We start from the raw sequence: 8530 nt of genomic DNA, 5'->3' as shown, positions 1-8530 counted from the left end.
GAGCCCTTGTGGGTCCAAGTATGAAAAAGATGGGGGGCAGGCCAGGGCCCCAGAAAAGCACGAAACAGGACAGGCGGACCTGAAAGCTAAGCCTCCACTTATCCACCTGCAGAGTGTTTCAACGGCCCTTGGCCGCCTCTCCAACCCACTTATTAAACACTCCCACTAAGAACTGCTTTCTTGCCTGGGTTTTGGGATTTTTTTGTCCTCTTTTTGGAACAATGTGTATTAAGCTAACTCTAAATAGAGCTCTTTAAGACAGGACTTGGTTAAAGCCATCCCGTGTTTAATGGGCTTGGGCGGATGGGGTCCTGGTGCTAATTGCCCACCAGTCCACTTTGAGCCCAGGGTCATCATTTCCGCAGCCACCAGGACTGGCTTCCCCTGGCCTGAGCACTCACTCACCGTCCGCCCCTGCATATCTGCCAGGCCAGTGGCTCTGATGCTCAGGCCGCCCCAAGACCTTCTTAGAATTCCTGTCCCCACTGGTTTCTGCAGGGCTCTCCCAAGCCAGAGCACTGCCTCTGGAGGCTGCTGGCTTCCGGGAAGACAGAGGCGCTAATGAAAAGGGAGGTGCCCAGGGGCTAGGGAGGCAGGCCACAGGCAGGAGGATAGGGCCTCCTGTGTAAATGAATGAAAGTCAGGTTTGTGGTTTGAGACCCAAGGAACCACTAATCCATGTGTTTTGAGCAAATTAGGAAAAACACATCTTCCTCCTGGTGCAGCTCAGTGAGAAGAGCCGGGCTGATCTGGGCTCCCCTTGTTGCCTGGGCCAGGTGAGTTTTGCCATGAGCATCCTGAACAACTGCAGAAGGTGGCTGAGGGCACCAGGACAATGAGCACACAGGCAAACAGGCCCACTGATGCATCAGAGGCCCCTGGCGACCATGTGCCGAGCTCAGCGCTAAGCTCTGGAGACACAGCTGAAGAAGGTCTCTGCGGTTCCCAGCCAGTCTGTAAACAGAAACGGCCAAGGAAATCACCACTTGTAAAATAAGCTGACAGTGCAACGCCAGAGGAAAAGTAACAAGCAGAATGAGGTGGGCTGGCGTTTTGCTAGGGCATTATCAACAACGGCCACTTCAGCCTCTCACCAGCCCTGGCATGCAGAAAAAATTCAGTTAGGGCTCGAAGGAGACTATCAACGCAGAATGATCAGGAAAGCCCGTGACTGGAAGTGGGGGAGAGGGAGGATGGAAAGTGGAGAGGCTGCGTTGCATTTACTGAGGGGCTGGGAGGCAGGTGGGAAGGGGGACCTTGGGGAGGGGATTTCAGTCGAAGCTCTCGGGTGTAAACACACCAGGCAGTTGGGCACGAGAGAGATTCACTAAAGGGCAGAGCCAGTCCACAGGCTCCTCAGGAGAGCCCTGGACAACACAGCACAGTGCAGCTTGCCTTCGCCGTTACCACTGGTCCCGCTGGACCCTGGGCATCCCGAGGCCACCCTCCCCAGAACGGCTCCGGCAGCTCGTGCAGCCTCCCACGCCTTTGCCCGGCCCAGATCACGTGAGTACACCTGGTTGCAAGGGACTCTGGGAAGCGCGTTTCTGGCTCGCCATGGGGAAAATTCCCCTAACCTGGGAAGAAGCGCAGAAGTGCTGGTCAGCCTGAGATCCGTGATGCTGTCCCGACCAAGGCAGATGGGAGTCCCGTTAGGGTCCTGTGAGACGGGCGGGAGGGAGCCGGCCATTCCGGGCGCGAATGCAGGCTGAGCCTCCGGGGGCAGCTGGCCAAGTCATTTAAGCCGTTTTTCCTCAGAGGTTGTAAGCAGACTTGAAGTGTTGTTTATGAATTGTGTGATGAGTCTTCACCCTCCCTCGGATTTCCATGGAAAGTGTGGCACTCAGCTTCTACATCTTTAGGAAGCTGTGTATTCAGTTGTGGCCTAATCGATACATTGACTAATTTACTTTGAAAAAATGTTAAGATTTACTAATGGTTGCATTTGGGTTGAACTAGACAAATTCAAACCTTGAATTTGAATTTGGAGGTCAGAGTATTTCTCACCTGGAAAGAACTTCAGGGGGTCCTACCCATAGGCACAGCTTCCCACACACCACGTCCTAGGGGGACGTGGGCAGGGGACAGGGGCAGTCTGCCCTCTGAGAGCCCCAGCCTCAGACCTGCCCCACCTCTGAGCTTCGGTGTGAAATGTGGATAAGGGTCCACCCAGCAAGGGCTGGTGAGGACTAAGTGGGAAACGCAGGGCAGTACTTGGCCCAGGCCCACCTCCACATACCAGGCAATAAATCAGTGAAAGGCCACAGGGATCTCCATGGGGAAGCCAGTCACATTTTTGAAAACAAGTATCCAAATGAAAAAATTTTTATTTGCACCAAATGCAGCAAATCCCCTCATGAATAAATCTAATGAAAGATTTGCAAGACTCCTACACTAAAAAGTATGAGGCGTTACTGAGAGCAACTTTTAGAGACCTGAATAAACAGAGAGCTCCACGGCGTTCCTGGAACGGGAGATTCAAAATTGTAAAGATGTCACTTCTATCCAGACTGACCTGTAGGCTCAACACAAACCCCATCAAAGTCTCAATAGGCTTTTCTTTTTCTTTTTAGAAACTGACAGGTGTTTCTAAGTTTCTATAAAACAAAGGGCCGAGGACAATCAAAGCAATTTTGAAATAGAAGAGTGAAGCTGGAGGGCTCCCACTGCCTGATGTCACAGGACTTACAGGAGTGCTCTGTCGGGGGCAGGCACGCAGCTGACACAGGGCTGACCACCTAGACCAAAGGAACAGAACTGCACCCAGAAACACGCACACGCACAGGCTGCCTAGTTTACCATGAAGTGCAATGGGGAAAAGATGGTCTTTTCAATAAATGGTGCTAAGTCGACTGGCTGTCCGTGTGGAAGACATACGTATCTTGACCCTGACCTCACACCATATACAAAAAACAACTCCCAGAAGGAGTGTAGCTCTATATGGAAACATAAAGCATTAAAGCTTGGAAAAGAAACCACGAGAAACATATGTCCACACAGAAACTTGTACATGAGTGTTCACAGTAGCCAAAAGGTGGAAACAACCCAGACGTCCATCAAAGGATGAATGGATAAACAAAATGTGGCGATAAAAAAGAATGAAGTTGTGATTCATGTCACAGTGTGGATGGACCATGGAAACATTATGCTGAGTGAAGGAAGCCAGATACAAAAGCCCGCATATTATATGACTCCATTTATAAGAAATATGCAGAATAAGGAAATCTATAGAGACAGTGGTTGCTTAGCCTTGGCGGTTTGGGAGGAACAGGATTTAAGGAGTGTGATAGCTAAAGGTTATGGGATTTCTTTTTGGTCAGTTTTATGGTTGCATAATTCTATGAGAATCCTACAAGCCATTGAATTGTACACTTTAGATGGGTGGATTATTTTTCAATACAGTTGTTCTTTTTAAGAAAAAATGGAGAGTATCCTCATGATCTTGGAGAAGGTAATGGTTTCTTAGGACATTGGAAATGTTAACTATAAAAAGAAAAATGATGAATTAGACTGCATTAAATTGAGAATGTTGATCAACACCACCATTAAGAGAGTAAAAAGGCAACCCAAAGAATGGGAGACAATATTCACAACACATATCCAAAATATATAACAAGCCTCCTATTTTTAAAGCTAAGTTTAGTCCCTTCGCCCACTTCTGATATGTCTTGATTGGGAACCACCCTGGTGGTTGTGCTGGACACTGCTGATGACCACCCCAAGCCCACGGCCAGCCTCTCCTCCTTCGCCACCTCCTACAGCAGAGCCCAGCAGGCCCCAGCGTTCCTGGCCTTCCTGTCAGATGTGGTGACCAGTGCACCATGTTTGCCCAAGACGTTCCTGGTCTTAGCACCAGACGCCCCATACTCCAGGCAGACCAAGACAGTTGGCAACCCGCTTGCAACCTGGGTGGCCATACAACCCAGTTCTGGGCCACGACCTGAAGGAACATCCCTTCCTAAGCTCCTGGAAAGGCTCCTGAATCACAGTAAGAGAGATGATGCAGGAAGGGGTCTTTAGGTTGGGTCACACCCGTCTCCCTGCCTTGAACGTGAATATTGTTCCTGGGGCTATGGCAGTCATCACACAACCAGGAAATGAAAGCAAGCACACACTAGGAGTGGGGAAACAAGAGCACAGAGGAGCCTGGCTCTGGGGAAGCATTACTAGGCAGGTGGATCGACGCCAGCCACTGTGGAACCCAGGCTTCTATTTATTTTATTCACTGTTGCTTCTGTTTCCTGTTACTTGCAGCCAAAAGCACTTATAACATCAATATTATTCTTTTTCACTTGATGTGATCACTCTTAAAATTCAGGGCTCAGAATTGATCTCAGCATACATTTCTTTCCTCTTCCTCCTCAATAATTTCTGATTACAACTGGGACCCACATGGTTCTGGGACATCCAATGGTATATCTGGATCCTGGGGTTCAGCTAATTACAAGACTCAGTTTAAGCTAATTAGAACATTCCATCTCCAGCCACAGTGGCAAGTTGGTCCACTTGGAGTCACTCTTTCCTGGGAACACTGGATAAGAGCCACCCGTTCCTCCTACTGAGCCCGATCATAGGACATAGAGCCCTGGGAACTGCCCACAGTCAGCATGGGGTCAGGAGGAGCTCTGACCCCAGGATGAAGTCTCCAGTGCCGAAGACAGAGCAGAACCTCAGAGGCCTCACTGGGCCTGGAGCGAGCCTTGCCTCAAACAGTTTGGAAACTTATTCAGCTACTTGAACCAATGAGTCCTCTTTGTTGTTACATGCAAGTAACATATCAGACACAGCAGTTCCATCGACCTCTTTGATATTGATAAAATACATCCAGTAACTAGCTATGGTCACATTAGTGTCCCAGTGGTTATGCTTCCTTACTGGCCTTTCTCCGAGCACACCACCCTGCTCTGGATTCCCACTTCTTCCCAAGTGAAATCAGAGGCTTGGATTTCCAGACCCAAAGGCTCCTTCCAGCACCAGCATTCCAGCAGTCAACGCATCTGGGGGAGGCTCACCAGGTCCCCAAGCCTCATCCCTCTTGATTCCTCTGTGGACTGTGATGCTCCCTGCTGTCCCTGTTTGTTCCTCGTCGGCCCTCATCCCTCACTCATACCCAGAATCTCAGCTATCCAGACAAAAACCTGGGCAAAGCAGGGTCAGACGCACAACCAGGGCCCAGAGAGGGCCCATGTTTTTCCGAGAGTCACATGGCAAGGGTGGAAGAGCCAAGACCTCCCCCATCATCCCTGACACTGAGAATCCTGGATGACTGTAGAGGGGGCAGGCCCTATGCCAGGCCCTCCAGCATGTGTGACCTCACTCTTCACAACAGCTAAGAAAGCTTCCAGCAAGAGGAAGTCCGCTACCTAAGATCAGTGGGGAGCAAACAGCAGTGCCGGGATTCAAACCTAGGTCTGGCCAACTCCTGAGCTAGCCTCTGACACAAGACTCTCCTGCCTCAGGATAGTCCAGACTTCTTTTAATAAGACCTTAAAAAACAGAGAGGCAAAGTTTCCTGCCCAAGGTCACAGAGGTAAGGAAGGCAGGGCCATGGTTAGAAGCTGTCTGACCCTAATCCAAATCCTTTCTGGTCCCTGCTCCCACAAAGTCCTGCACACTCCACAGTGGATAACGCCTGTTTCTTTCTTTTTTTTTTTTTTGGTATCATTAATATACAATCACATGAACAACACTGTGGTTACTAGATTCCTCCCATTATCAAGTCCCCACTACATACTCCATTACAGTCACTGTCCACCAGCATAGTTAGATGCTGTAGAATCACTACTTGTCTTCTCTGTGTTGTGCTGCCTTCCCCATGTCCCCCCTATATTATGTGCTAATTGTAATGCCCCTTATTCCCCTTCTCCCTCCCTTCCCACCCCTCACCTCCCAGTCCCTTTCCCTTTGGTAACTGTTAGTCCATTCTTGGGTTTTGTGAGTTTGCTGCTGTTTTGCTCCTTCAGTTTTTGCTTTGTTCTTATACTCCACAGATGAGTGAAATCATTTGGTACTTGTCTTTCTCTGCCTGGTTTATTTCACTGAGCATAATACCCTCTAGCTCCATCCATGTTGTTGCAAATGGTAGGATTTGTTTTCTTCTTATGGCTGAGTAATATTCCATTGTGTATATGTATCACCTCTTCTTTATCCATTCACCTACTGATGGACACTTAGGTTGTTTCCATTTCTTGGCTATTGTAAATAGTGCTGCGATAAACACAGGGGTGCATCTTGCTTTTTGAAATTGGGATCCTGCATTCTTAGGGTTCCTAGGAGTGGAATTCCTGGGTCAAATGGTATTCCTATTTTTAGATTTTTAGGAACCTCCATACTGCTTTCCACAATGGTTGAACTAGCCTACATTCCCACCAGCAGTGTAGGAGGGTTCCCCTTTATCCCCATGGAGCATTTGTTGTTCTTAGTCTTTTCGCTACTGACCATCCTAACTGGGGTGAGGTGGTATCTCACTGTGGTTTTAATTTGCATTTCCCTAATAATTAGCTATGTGGAGCATCTTTTCATGTGCCTGTTGGCCATCTGAATTTCTTCTTTGGAGAATTGCCTGTTCACATCCTCCACCCATTTTTTTATCAGGTTATTTGCTTTTTGGGTGTTGAGGCATGTGAGTTCTTTATATATTTTGGATGTTAACCCTTTGTCGGATATGTCATTTACAAATATATTCTCCCATACTGTAGGATGCCTTTTTGTTCTGCTGATGGTGTCCTTTGCTGTACAGAAGCTTTTTAGTTTGATGTAGTCCCATTTGTTCATTATTTATTTTGTTTCTCTTGCCCGAGGAGACGCGTTCAGGAAAAGGTTGCTCATGTTTATATTCAAGAGATTTTTGCCTATGTTTTCTTCTAAGAGTTTTATGGGTTCGTGACTTACATTCAAGTCTTTGATCCATTTTGAGTTTACTTTTGTGTATGGGGTTAGACAATGCTCCAGATTCATTCTTTTGCATGTAGCTGCCCAGTTTTGCCAACACCAGTTGTTGAAGAGGCTATCATTTCCCCATTGTATATCATGGCTCCTTTATTATATATTAATTGACCATATATGCTTGGATTTATATCTGGGCTTTCTATTCTGTTCCATTGTTCTATGGGTCTGTTCTTGTGCCAGTACCAAACTCTCTTGATTACTGTGGCTTTGTAGTAGAGCTTGAAGTTGGGGAGTGAGATCCCCCCACTTTCTTCTTCCTTCTCAGGATTGCTTCGGCTATTTGTGGTCTCTTGTGGTTCCACGTGAATTTTAGAATTACTTGCTCTAGTTTGTTGAAGAATGATGTTGGTATTTTGATAGGGATTGCATTGAATCTGTAGATTGCTTTAGGCAGGATGGCCATTTTGACAATATTAATTCTTCCTATCCATGAGCATGGGATGTGTTTCCATTTATTGCTATCTTCTTTAATTTATCTCATGAGTGTTATGAAGTTTTCAGGATATAGGTCTTTCACTTCCTTGGTTAGGTTTATTCCTAGGTATTTTATTCTTTTTGATGCAATTGTGAATGGAATTGTTTTCCTGATTTCTCTTTCTGCTAGTTCATCATTAATGTATAGGAATGCAACAGATTTCTGTGTATTAATTTTGTATCCTGCACCTTTGCTGAATTCAGATATTAGATCTAGTAGTTTTGGAGTGGAGGCTTTAGGGTTTTTAATGTACAATATCATGTCATCTCCAAACAGGGACAGTTTAACTTCTTCCTTGCCAATCTGGATACCTTTTATTTCTTTGTGTTTTGTGATTGCTGTGGCTAGGACCTCCAGAACTATGTTGACTAAAAATGGTGAGAGTGGGCATCCTTGTCTTGTTACTGATCTTAAAGGAAAAGCTTTCAGCTTCTTGCTGTTACATATGATGTTGGCTGTGGGTTTATCATATATGGCCTTTATTACATTGAGGTACTTGCCCTCTATAACCATTTTGTTGAGAGTTTTTATCATGAATGGATGTTGAATTTTACTGAATGCTTTTTCAGCATCTATGAGGATGACCATGTGGTTTTTGTCATTCTTTTTGTTGATGTGGTGGATGATGTTAATGGATTTTCAAATGTTGGACCATGCTTGCATCCCTGAAATAAATCCTACTTGATCATGATGGATGATCTTTTTGATGTATTTTTGAATTCAGTTTGCTAATATTTTGTTGAGTTTTTTTGCATCTATGTTCATCAGAGATATTGGTCTGTAATTTTCTTTTTTTGTGGTGTCTTTGCCTGGTTTTTGTATTAGAGTGATGCTGGCCTTGTAGAATGAGTTTGGGAGTATTCCCTCCTCTTTAACTTTTTAGAAAACTTCAAAGAGTATGGGTATTAAGTCTTCACTAAATGTTTGATAAAATTCAGCAGTGCAACCATCTGATCCACAGGTTTTTTTCTTAGGTAGATTTTGATTACCAATTCAATTTCCTTGCTGGTAATTGGTCTATTCAGATTTTCTGTTTCTTTCTGGGTCAGCCCTGGAGATTGTATTTTTCTAGAAAGTTGTCCATTTCTTCTAGGTTATCCAGTTAGC

This window comes from Manis javanica, chromosome 4 (genome assembly GCF_040802235.1).
Source record: "Manis javanica isolate MJ-LG chromosome 4, MJ_LKY, whole genome shotgun sequence".
NCBI classification, from domain to species: Eukaryota; Metazoa; Chordata; class Mammalia; order Pholidota; family Manidae; genus Manis; species Manis javanica.
The sequence above is the reverse complement of the archived record's forward strand: the minus strand, read 5'-3'. Positions refer to the sequence as shown.